A 13130-nucleotide genomic window follows, 5' to 3' on the forward strand; every position below is an offset into this window, starting at 1 on the left:
TTATGCCAGGAATTCCAACTGAAATCAAATGGACGTATTTTCCAGGTTAAAAGTAACCCAGAGAAGCCTGAACCAAGGCCCTTTATGGTGCAAGGTTACTGTCAGAGCAACTCTGATAATTTCTGGTTTGTTTTTTGTCTCCTTATTTCTGCTGTATCCCTCAGCAGAGGTTTATTACAATAAACTTGGATACTAAATGAGGCTTTATTAATTAGGGATGGGCAGAAAACCAGCTGTGACATAGTGACCCCGGGTGGGAAGCCAAACCAGAGTAATTAAGACATAACATGGTAATGGGAACAAATAATGAATACACTCAGTGACCTGATGCCAAGCGGTGCCCCCTCTCCAGGCCTGTTTTTTTTCTCTCTTTTACTTTTTTTTTTTCCCTTTAAACTGATAGTCCCCTTGAATTGCCTTCTTATTATACTTTGATACAGATGGCATCCAAAGTAGTAAAAGTTGAGGACAATATGGACTAGTGTTGGAGAAACTGTGAGGTTTATGTGATACTATTCTTATTTTCAGGGACCAGAGATTGATGCTCCTTTATTTTTTATCACACAGCATTTCTCTTACAAGGAGAAAAGCCAGTTGAATAAGACTCAGGTCCAAGCATGCACATCTCCCCACCCAGTCATGATCTACAGTATCTCCTGGGTTTCTTCCTGTGATGCTAACTCCCCTCTGATGCTGAGTGAGTGAATGAATGAATGAATAAGAATTCGGAAGAAGTCAGTGGGATTCCCCAAGGTCGCAGGAAATGAGGAAGTCTCATATGGCTCTCTATGTCAGGTTCTTGCTGCCCAATCAGGAGACGGTGATAAGGTGGTCCTCAAGGAGTCCACATCAAATATCCATAGACTTAGAACCACAAAGAAGCTATCAAAAGAGCATGCCCACAATTTTAAAATGGTTCACAAAGTTTCCAGGTGGATGAAAACTTGACCCAATCACACGTTTTCTTCAGTGTACTTTGGGTTTGGATCAAGAGTGAATCTGCCACAAGACAAGAGCTTTATTTTTAACTTTTAAAAACCTCCATAAATGCTATGGCTGTCAAATATTTTTAGTGATTCTTGTTCACTTCCTGTTAAAATCTCATTGTTTGGTACCTTTGCAGATCTTGAAGTTAAATAGCATCTATGCTCAAATAACTCCAAGTCTGACACAGAGTAGGTGCTTAATATAAGCGTATTAACTAATTATCTAGGCATGTAAAGTGGCAAATAAAGGAGTCCACTAAAATTGCTTGTGTTGGTACATAGCACAAGCAAATAAACCATCAACATTCCTGTAATGGATATTAAGACATTTTCCTTTTTATTTTCTGAGCTTTTAAGGCTAATTGCTTCAAGTTTGTTTGTTTATACATATCAATATAGCTAAAAAATATTCATGATACATGGTATAACCTAAAAGATTTTCTCGTCCCAACTTAAAATCATTTGTACCTTAGTTCATTCTTTGTTTGACACAAAATCTTCACCTAGTTTTCAAATAATAAAGTATTACTAAATAAGATCTTCCCTAACATTAACAGAAAAAAAGAGTTATGAATATGTCAATTACAGCTCTCTTAAGTTATCCATTAGCTCCACTTCGGGTGTAAAGGCTTTTCTTTTTTCTATAAAAACTGCCTAACACTTGTGAGAGAGCCATAGATGGTATTCTCGATAATGTGGCCTTGTGCCGTGAAAGCATTGGCATTTCTTTTGCCTTCTGTGAATCATATCATAGCTGGCATACTGAATTAATCAATAGAAATATTCTGTATCTATTAACAATTTACTGTTAGGAGATAAAAGTCCTAGAAAAGTGAAAGAAAGAATTGCCCCCATTTAATTTTAAAGCAGCTTTATGTGGACCTTAGCACATTGAGCAAAGAAGATATATTACAGGACCACTGACTTCATGCTTTTATATATATTTTTTAAATGAGATGAGTTTGAATAAATAGGTAAATAAGATAGTTGTAATGGAACCTAACATTTTCTTTCTTTAGACCTGTTTTAGTATGATATTCAAATGAGTGACCTCAGGAAAGTCGTAAGAATGTTCTCTATATTTGTAGCCCTGACCTATGTATATTATTAATGTAATATAATGCAATAATGTAATATAAAAGAAGGACCTCTGTCTTATAGAGAGAGTATTTTCATTTATTTTTTTTAATAGGGCAAACATTCATGCATCCAGATGGTATGGATGTGGGGAATGGATATGGGAAACTTGCTCCTATTTAACCAAATAGAATTTCTTAGCCAGCCTGAAAAAAAATGCTTTATGATACCCCCCCCCCCACCCCTCCTTTCAATTCCTCCTGTTTGGGTGGGTTTTATTTAAAAGTCAAGCTCAGGAAATTCAGAGCTTTGAGAAATAGTTTCCACATCCTTTGAGTAAGTTTAGAAAATTTCTCTTTTTGGTTTTAAATTAAAGGTAAAAAGCAAACAAACAAAAAAACAACATCTCCATAAATAGGAAAGAGGTCCTTGGGCTAAGTCAGTCTTTATCCACTGCTTAGCTGGAAACATAATCAAATACAGAAATTTGGAAAGATAAAAGTACAATTTCCCCATCAACCCACTGTTAACATCGTAAAGGACCTGTGCATCAAGCACGTAAAGATTGTACCCCAGAGCATGTCCCAGGTAACTTGAAATAAAGGCAGTTGCTTCTGCAGTCTCAGAAGACAGGCAGATGCTCTTTTCTTTGGAAGATATTAATGCTGATGCAGTAAACATTTCCAGAGAAGCTTTCCCAGAGTGGAGTCCTTTGCTTTTCCCCCATTCATCCTCCTCCCTGTTCTTTGAGCTTGAAAAGAAGAGAACTGACAGCATATAAAAAAATAGTGGATGGAAGATGGACAGAAATCAGAAAGAAGGGAAGTGATTAGAGTTGGACCCAGAAAACCATTCTCTTCCCTGACAACTGCCTCGTGAAGGCGGAGGAAAAAAATAATTCCTAGAAGCATCATTTATGAACTGGTGTCCTCACTTATCATTTTCTGTATTTTCCAGCTTCTCTAAAAATGTTTTACATTTTTTTTAAATTTTTTTTTCAACGTTTATTTATTTTTGGGACAGAGAGAGACACAGCATGAACGGGGGAGGGGCAGAAAGAGGGAGACACAGAATTGGAAACAGGCTCCAGGCTCTGAGCCATCAGCCCAGAGCCCGACGTGGGGCTCGAACTCACGGACCGCGAGATGGTGACCTGGCTGAAGTCGGACGCTTAACCGACTGCGCCACCCAGGCGCCCCAGAAATGTTTTACATTTTTAATTAAATAGGATTTTTAGTTTTTTAAAAGTAAATGGTCTTCCAAGGCATTCACATTTAGTCCATGTGAAAGAATAGTATAGTTGGAAAGAAACTAAAGATTATTTGGCACAACATCTTCATGGGATTTGGATTTGGGAAAAAACAACTATTCTGACTCCAGGTTTTGAGCATTTTCATCTATCTGTCTATCTATCTATCATCTACATAAATACATATACATGTGTAAATACACATATATGTAATTCTCCTGTGTGTATGTGTGAAAATATTAAGAATTATAATGCATGCTAAGCTCTTTATCCCCAGTGATTGTGTAGAGGACAGTGGTGTGCAGATAGCAGATATTATATTTGCCTCATTCTAGATCCACTGCCCACCATTTTCCACCCATTTGTTTTCAACGGTTCCCTTGGCTTCTGGTTTCCAGTTGGGTTTAGATAATAAAAGCATGGGCAGTACATTCACAGGACAGGAGGGGAGTAAGTGGAAGTACTTATTCTCCCACTCCTTTATTACTAGGCCACAAGTTGTCAATGGCTACAAAAATAGTATAGTATAATCCATTGAATCATTCATTTAACAAATATTTATTGAGGTCCAAACTGCAGTTGGTATTGGGGCCCAACAGCCACCAAAGGCATGAGATACCTGCTCACACATAATTTATGTGACAAGTGTCTGTTTTGATTGTTTTCATTTTTAGTCATGAGATATTTGAAGTATGTGGTGATCCACCTTTTGGTGAGAAGCCTTTTTTTTTTTTTTTTTTTTTTTTTTTTTTAAGAAGTGGAGAAAAATATCAAAGCAATCCTTGTAAATTCTGGTAGTCATTTGACGCGTTCCTGGCAAATAGGTTTTATATACCAGGGAAATTGTTGAGTGAAAAAGGAAAGTAAAATGAATCTTAATTACTTTTCAAAGGGTATTTGAGCTGCGATGATACCAAATGAATTAATGAAATATTAAAGATGGGTGTGTAAGCAGGAAGACCCTGTTTCTTACCAGGCATACCCTAAAGTGTGCTAAGCATATGCATTAAAGCAGGCTGTAAGATTAATTAAAAACTGCAGATGATCTTTGCTTAACACTTGCAGGTTGTCTTGATGTAGGAAAGAAATTCATCATTCATAGAGGAACTTATTTGAGTTATAGATTTGACAACTAAGACTGAACATACATAGTGATAAAACATCTGCTGAAGTCTAGTCAAAAGCTCAGTCAGTTTCGTGAAGAAATCAGTCAAGCCTGTTGCTCGGTGGCACGTAGACAAAAACCACCAACTGATCGACTGAGTTTTTCACTTTTGAATGGGTTGTTTGGCATCATGTAGACCCAGCCTATGATTATACTGCCATCTGTATTCTTTCTTACATCAGGCTTATTTCAGCCACAACTTATACATGCTGTTTTGAGAAGAACTAGTCAATATTTTGGTTTGTCTTTAGCTATAAGAGCGCCGTAGACAGTCTTGCGTGAACTTGGCTCTGCCTTGCTAATTCTCTGTCAGTTCTGGCAGCTATAGGAATTTAAGTTCATGGTGTAGATATTTGGATTCCCCTCAAAATAAAAATAAAATATGTAAAATAAAATCTCAAAATAGGCTGCTTGTCTTTAACAAAAATACCCAAATTCCTAGAAATGGCCAGCCATAGTCAATATGTATATATGTGAGAGTATAATTTTAATGTTAAAACAATACAAACAGAATAGAATATTTTGAAGTTAACAATTGCTCATGTTATCATAGTTTTCAAACTACATGAAGCAATTGAAAAAATCTTCCTTTACCAAATTCAACTGCACATAAAGCTTTTGAAACTGTAAGATACTTTGCGGCGGTGGTAGGATTGGAAATTGCGAAATGAATTAAAATATTACAAATATTTATCCTCACTAGCGCTTTAACAACTTATAATATTATAGCCACTGTAGTGATCAGTTATTTCTTCTAAGGGCATATGCTTAAAAAAAGAGAGAAAGGTTGAGCTTTGGAGGGCAACGAATCATCAAAGAGTTTTTGCATAATGATAAAATTGTTCTCTGGTTTTAACAGCTCAGAGCCATATTAAAACATGTCCCTCTGTAAGTATACCTGAATCAAAATCCCTTTTTTTGTTTGTTTTCTTTAGTAAAAGTTGAAGGAAGTGATAAGTCAAAGAAAATGAGGAGGCAATATGTGTTCTTCTTTAACAAAGGAGTAAATAGAGCAGATTCAGGTTTATGGATCCTGAAATTTATAAAATTTGGGTGACCTGGTTTTGAAAATATATGAAATTGTAAATAAAAATCAAGTGAGAAAGTTAATGCTATTTAATTGAAAAGAATGTTATTTAATTAGTGTTACTTAAAATTAGAGGAAAAGGGTCTTTGGAAAAGGCATGTGCAAATGAGCGACCCTAAATTTGAGGTACATTATTTTTACAATGTAGCCAATAATAGGACTGACAAAATATCCTAGAACAACAATAACAATGAAAAAATTACCTTGAATTTGAGCACAGGAAAATAATTTGTCATAAAGAATATGATTTATGATATATCTTACATTTAAATCTCTTTTGATTACCATAATTCATAAATAACACTTGTATGGGAGCAATCTTGGTTTCTTTTTTCCTTTATTCCAGTAAAATCTGAGTCATCTTACTCTTAATTTCATTACTTTATGAAACATTTCAGAATCACTCAGTAAATACTCTTCAAACATTAGGAGTGGTGGGCATATTACCAGAAGAAATATGGTGGACCTAGAGGAGATGAAATGATAGTTGGATAGAGGAGATGAAATGATAGCCACAGATTTTTGTCTCACATGTTATCAGCATCTTCACTTTACAGATAAGTGTAATAAAGTCCAGAGAGGAGAGCAACTTATCCAACTTCACATAAACCTTTCGTGGCAAAGGTGAGTTTAAAGGACACACCTGTGAACAGCCAATCCAGAGCCATACCCACTGCACCCGACTTCACATCAACCTCCGACCTCCCATTCCCTTCACTGTGTCAGCCAACCAACTTCATTGTTGTGGTCAATACCATTGCCATCTAGATTAGGATACTTGGAACTACCTAGTGAATTATAGTGCCTTCTCTCAGACTCATGTGGTATCAGTCCAATTTCAAGTGAGCCTTCTGAGAACATTATGGTGTTTACACACACTTGCTCTGACCCCTGGACACCTGTGGCAGCACTGCATCTTGCCAATCGTAAGTAATGCAGTTAACAGAAACTCAGATACATGATTCTCTACTTTTAAGATAGTTCTTCCAGTTAATTAGTTTATTCACTCAGACAGAGGTGATATGGGAGTTCTTGACATTGTTTTTCTAGCAGTTTGAGAGAAATTAAGTCTTCCACGGTAACAACAAAAAATACTGATTTAAATGTGAATACATATTTTTAGGTATATCAGTTAAATGGCAAGAAAGTTCAGTAGTTCTCACCGGTCAGAAACTAAGTGAAAGAACCCAAGAGGCAAGTGAAACAGTTACTATAATTTGTGTTCCTAGGGCACTGATCAACCTAGGTGAACCTGAGTGTTCTTTTTACATCTTCATATGTTGCAGTGCTCACAAGGAAAGGATATGACATCTAAAAGGTAATCCTCTTTATAAATCTGAGACCCTAAAGAGCCACACTCTCAGTATAAGTAGAAATATTACGTTCCCCCAAGTGATCAGCAAGATGAATTCAACTAAACTTTGAATAAAGGAAAAACCTCTTCTTTGGGAATTCATATCACAAGCCAATCTTTACCAGCTAAGTTTACAAATGGAACCCACAATACTTTGATATGGGCAAATAAACTCAAACCATACCTTAATTAAAATGCTATTATATCACTGGTGCCCCCAGGTACCTGGCAGGAGCAAACACATAACATCTCTACAGGAACCTATTTCAATCCAAATCTCAGCAAATGTATATAAATAAAGTTTAAAGAATGAGAACTCAATGTCAAAATTATAACACAAATAAAGCAGCAGAAAACATCAGCAAAAGAATCTGACCCCAAACTTTCATATATTGAAAACATCAAAATAATAATAATAATAATAATAATAGAGACTAAGTAGGTTTAGCATATTTAATAAATTAAAATAGGGGATAAAAATGAGCAAGATAGCAGAGTCTATTAAAAACTGACGAAGCAGGTATAAAATTAACCAAAGATATCAGTGAAAGAAAAATATAATAATTGAAATTAAAAACTCAATACTTGCCTCTAAAATTACATTAGACACAGATAAAAATAGAATTCATAAACTGGAAGACATATCTGAAGAAATTATCTGGATTGTAGTAAAGCAAGGCAAGGAAATAGGAAACATGACTGAGTTATTAACAGGCATGGAGGATAGAGTGAACACTCTAAAGCTTATATATTTAGACGTTTTGTTAAGAATAGAGAGAAGAAACATTTCAAGATAAAATGACTAATAGTTTTTCAGAACCAATAAAAACACCCATCCTTAGATTCATAAAATCCCAAGGAAAATGTTTTTGAAGTCTACATTTATCTACATCCATATGTAGATCTGTATCTATATATCTATATAGATGTATATCTATATGTAAATATATAGTGCTAAAATTGAATATCACTGAGGACAAAGAAATGATCTTGAAATCAGATGGAAAAGATACATTGTCTAAGTAAATAGAATGATTAAATTAACACATTCTCATCAGTAGCAATGGAAGCCAGAGATAATAGAATACCTTCAGTGTACTGAGAGAAAATAACTATGAACCTAGAATTCCATATTCAACAAAGAGTGAAGGTGAAATAAAGACATTTCCATGTGGAAATTCTGAGATGCAAGGATGATGTTCTAAGAAAGTAATTAATATGTTGTTAAGACTAAGTAAACATTGACTATTGTGTTTGTAACAGAGAAAAATAATGGGGTGTCTGGTTGGCTCATTCGGTTAAGCATCTGAGTCGATTATGGCTCAGGTCGTGATTTTGCAGTTTGTGAGTTTGAGCACCCCCCCCCCACACACACACACAAGCTCTGCACTGATGGTGGAGAGCCTGCTTTGGATTCTCTCTCTCTCTCTCTCTCTCTCTCTCCCCCTCTCTGTCCCTCCACCACTCATGATCTTTCTCCCAAAATAAATAAATAAAATTAAAAAAGTAAAAGAGAAAAATAAGGTAAAATAAAAATCCCTATAGCAATAGTGCATAAAAAGAGAAGAAATTTTCAGAGTTAATACTGTCCTAACATTTGTTTGGAAGGAGAGTGAATTGATGATTAGCTTCAGAATTTGATAAGTTAGCATGCATGTTAAAATTCCCAGAGTTACTACTAAAAGAAATGAAGCGCAGTAAGCAAAAAGGAAAAAAATCTAATGAGAAACCATACTCCATTGAAAAGAACAAAATAAAAGTAGTAAAAATGAGCCTAGAGTAGGAGAGACAAATTTTTATCCCCAAAGAAGATAGAGGCAAGTTTAAATAATCAGAAATTCTAATCTAAGTGGGTTAAATGATCCAGTGAAAAACAAATAGACATATATAACACATAAAAATACAAATAGGTTGAAAAAATGCAAATAGATTGAATAATAGGAAAAGGTATACCACCAAAATAAGAAAAAGAAAAAAAAAAGCTAGTGCAGTTTGATTATTATCAGGCAAAATAGATATTAAAATCAAAATAATTCCTGAGATTAAGAGAGAACTAGGTAATGATGAATGACTCAATGCAATGGAAAATATAAAATTTTTAAATGCTAGTCACTTAAAACATACAAAACAAAATCTTGTCTTCAAAAAATATATAAAGCAAAAATTCAAACAAATATAAGTGTAAATTAATTCATTATGTTGGAACATTTTAACTATACTTATCATTAATTAAGAAAAATAAATCAGAATATCAATTTGAAAGACAGTTTACAAGCTTTATCTAATGGATTTATATAGAACATGTTTCTTTTCTTTTTTTAGAAAGAAAGGTAATTTAGAAGATAATATAAAAGAAACATTTTGACTCTAAGTTGTCCAATAAATATTGGTTTAATGATTAATGTTAGTTTGTCATTCTCTTATGACATTTTCCTTAAATTTGTTATATGTTACCTGCTAGTTTTCCCTGATGGCATAGCTTTTTTTTTTTTTTTTAACTTTTGGAAGTATATATAATTAATGAAATATTTGTGAGCATCATCTATTGTCCTTGTGGTTTGAATAGAACATATCTCAATTTTATTATAATCAAAATAACATTTTCTAATAACTTAGTATATTGAAAGTCACAATTATTACCTTATAAATTCAGACTGTCATTCTTAAAAAGTTAAGTGGCCGAAGGACACTGATCCTTTAGGTGTATACTGTATTATGTGAAAGTAGTTTATCATCATCCCATTTACATATGCTAAATCCTTTAATCAAGGACAGATCAAAGAATTTACTGTTGTTTTATCTTTGACAATCCCCTAAATGATGCTCCATGAGGGTACTATTCCTAGTGTGCCCCGCATTCTACAGAAACACAAAAACAATTCCAGTTGTAGAAAAAATGGGAAGACGGTGGAGTACTTATCCAATAAACTCCATTGCATCTATAACTACTTGAATAATTGACCCCACTTTTTTTTCTTTTTGTCAGAATTAGTTGGATAAATGCCTTAGTTTTCCATTTTACTTAATCTGTGTAGACAGAGCCAAAGAATCCCTCCTCCCTTCAGTGCAAGCTTTTCTACAGCACAAATGATGCTAATGCTCTTGATTGGCATGACACAGCACTCTAAACCATTTGACTCCAGTGAATTAGTCAAGCAAGAATGTCTGAAAGCAGAGTGACTCCGTTTAAGTACTTAAATGCACAGCAAACAACTGCTTGCCTTTTTTTCTTCTCTAGTGCTGTCTCATGAAGCAGTGTATTATTACAGATAATCTACGGTGAATAAAAGACAAAGCATTCTGTGTTCAAAATATACACACATTTGCCAAGCTTACTGAACCTGTGATTTTTCAAAATAAAAGATACAAATATTTATTTGAAAAATGATATAATTAAGAGAAGCTTACTACAGAGCAGCAACTACACATGCTGTATAACAAACCATAACACCAATAAACAGGTTTTGCTGACAGACACCTATTATCAATAAGATTAGTTGAACTCAAAAGAGTGCCAGGAACCCTCTTTCATGCTTCAACAAAACATAATTTGTTTGAAGTAATGATGACTAGTTATGTATAATTATCTGATTATCAAAAAAAAAAAAACCCCAAACTTGTTTAAACAACTTTGGTGTGCTGCATTATAAGGTTTCATTTAGTCTCTGAATTATTTAATGTTTATGTAGTTCTGAGACAAACTGCACGATTCAAAACCAATTAAAAGATTTGCCCAGATTACCCATAACTTGCAAATTGGCACAACATGGTAGGATACTTATTAAGTCGGGATGTTTTTTGGAGAGTAGTAGAGGCTTCAAAAAATAATGAGGTTTTCCAGAAGGGGAATAGTTTATAAATCATCAGTCAATGAAAATGATTCATGAAATTATATCAATTTTAATATAAAACAACATAATTCTTATCTCTTGTGTAGGTAGACTTTTAAGGTGTATGAGAAAGTGAATTGCTTATACTATGCAAATGAAAATAATCATTCAGTGTCTAGCAGACTCTTGCAAATCAGGAAAAATATTTAGATTTATACACAAAGAATTTTAGTCATTCTTATTCTTCTGGTTTACGTGGAAACACAATGACTTAAACTAATACTATTTTCTATTCAAATGGCATAAATTAACTTTGCTTCTTGGAACAATTTATTTTGAATACTTGCCCAATGAGTTAAAATGCTAAAATTTTTCTTCCCTGGTAAGGTCCCAGTTCTTTATGGGAGGTAACTTAATCTGGGTAATTATCAGGAAGACAATAAAGATAGTTATAAGATTTAAACTTATTTAAGTTTAAGGTAAATTTATATATAATGTATGACACTGAGCCTAATAATCTCCACACATTTACATTATCAACAGGCTTTGACCACAAGTTGTATAAACTGATATGGGATAGACAAAAGGAGGATTATTTTTTTCCTGGAATAAGGAGTTTAGAAATAGGAGGCAGCTGATGACATTGGTTCCATGACTTAAACATATTGGGGTTAATATTAAATGAATTGTTCCTGTACTTTTTCTCATGACTGCCCCATCCCTTGGCATTGTGTTCACGTCAAGGAAAGATGGAATCAGGGAAACTGAAATGTCAGCACTATCTGTTGCTTTATCAGACAAGTAAAAGCTTTCCCCCCAAATACTCCTGCAGCTGAATTTCTTTCATCTTGCTAGTCAGAAATATGTCACACGGCCACCCTGAGCTGCAAGGCTGGGTGGGAAAGTGAGTATTTTTTACAGTGGAGATGGGAAAGAGAAAAAGGTTGAGTCAGCTAAGTAACAGTTTTTATATCAATATCAATATTCTAATAACGGGAGAGTGATTTAGTTCATTACTTACATGCATCCAAAAAGTGGAAATTCTATTTCCCTGTCTACCTCATAGATTATGTGAAGGTTAAATGAGATGATACACCTGAAATTACTCCATGAGCTATAAGGAACTAAACATAATTACTCCATAAGCTATAAGGAACTAAACATAGTTTGGACAGTCAACACTGATGTGAGAACACAATCTTGAACATCCTGTGCCATAACGCCTGGTATTACTGGTCACCTCAATTTAGCCTCCCCATTTCCAGAAACCCATTCTGCAGACCTGTGAACACAAGTGTACTCCAAGTCCTGATACAGAGAAGTCAAAATATTCACAGTAAGTGCAGAGGGAAAAGAGACAAATAAAGCAACTAGAAATAAAGTGTTTTAAAGGAATGAAGATAACGATGATTTAATGTAATATAATGAGCATCTAGAATAGAAAATCTATAAAAGATACCTAGAATTCCATAATGTAAAAGCAGAAATTTTCCTTAAAATTGAGGGAAAACCTGGGGCACCTGGGTGGCTCAGTCTGTTGAGCGGCCGACTTCAGCTCAGGTCATGATCTCGTGGTCCGTGAGTTCGAGCCCCGCATCGGGCTCTGTGCTGACAGCTCGGAGCCTGGAACCTGTTTCAGATTCTGTGTCTCCTTCTCTCTGACCCTCCCCCATTCATGCTCTGTCTCTCTCTGTCTCAAAAATAAATAAATGATAAAAAAATTTCAAAAAAATAATTGAGGGAAAACCTGATTAAGTATGTTTAAAAACATGTTTCAAGAAAACAATGATAAATATATAGCCTGTATTAAACCTCAAGTAATTTTGTAAATTTTAATTCCAGTACAGTTAACATACAGTGTTATATTAGTATTAAGTGTATAATATAGTGTTTCAAAAATTCTATACATGACTCCGTGCTCATCACGGTAAGTTTACTCTTAATCCACCTGTTTCACCCATCCCTCCCCCCACCTCCCTTCTGGAAACCATCAATTTGTTCTCTACAGTTAAAAGTCTGTTTTTTGGTTTGTCTCTTTCTTTCTTTGTTTTGTTTCTTAAATTCCACATATAAGTGAAATCACATGGTATCTGTCTTTCTTTTACTGACTTATTTCATTTAGCATTATACCCTCTAGGTCCATCCATGTTGCTGTAAATGGAAAGATTTAATTATTTTTTATTTTTATTTTTCGTATTATTTTCATTTTAGTTTATATATAATGGAATATAATATGTACATTTATCTATTATATATATTATATATTATATATATATATATATATATATACACATGATATATCTCACTTTATCTATTCATCTATCAATGGACATTTGGGTTCCTTCCATTATTTGACTATTATAAAATAATGCTGCAATAAAC

The 13130-nt window shown here is 34.2% G+C and overlaps 1 long non-coding RNA gene across 3 annotated transcripts in view; it reads left to right on the forward strand.

The window, feature by feature from the left end:
• The window catches only part of LOC123580814, a 242135-nt gene that overhangs the window by 150551 nt on the left and 78454 nt on the right, over positions 1-13130 (forward strand). For 2 of the 3 annotated variants that reach the window (XR_006703470.1, XR_006703472.1), the window contains one exon: positions 2148-2152. The exons of the other annotated variant lie outside the window; for it this stretch is intronic. This is a non-coding gene — a long non-coding RNA (uncharacterized LOC123580814). The remainder of the gene's footprint in view (positions 1-2147; positions 2153-13130) is intronic. 3 annotated transcript variants of the gene reach the window in all.

This window comes from Leopardus geoffroyi, chromosome A3 (genome assembly GCF_018350155.1).
Source record: "Leopardus geoffroyi isolate Oge1 chromosome A3, O.geoffroyi_Oge1_pat1.0, whole genome shotgun sequence".
Lineage (NCBI taxonomy): Eukaryota > Metazoa > Chordata > Mammalia > Carnivora > Felidae > Leopardus > Leopardus geoffroyi.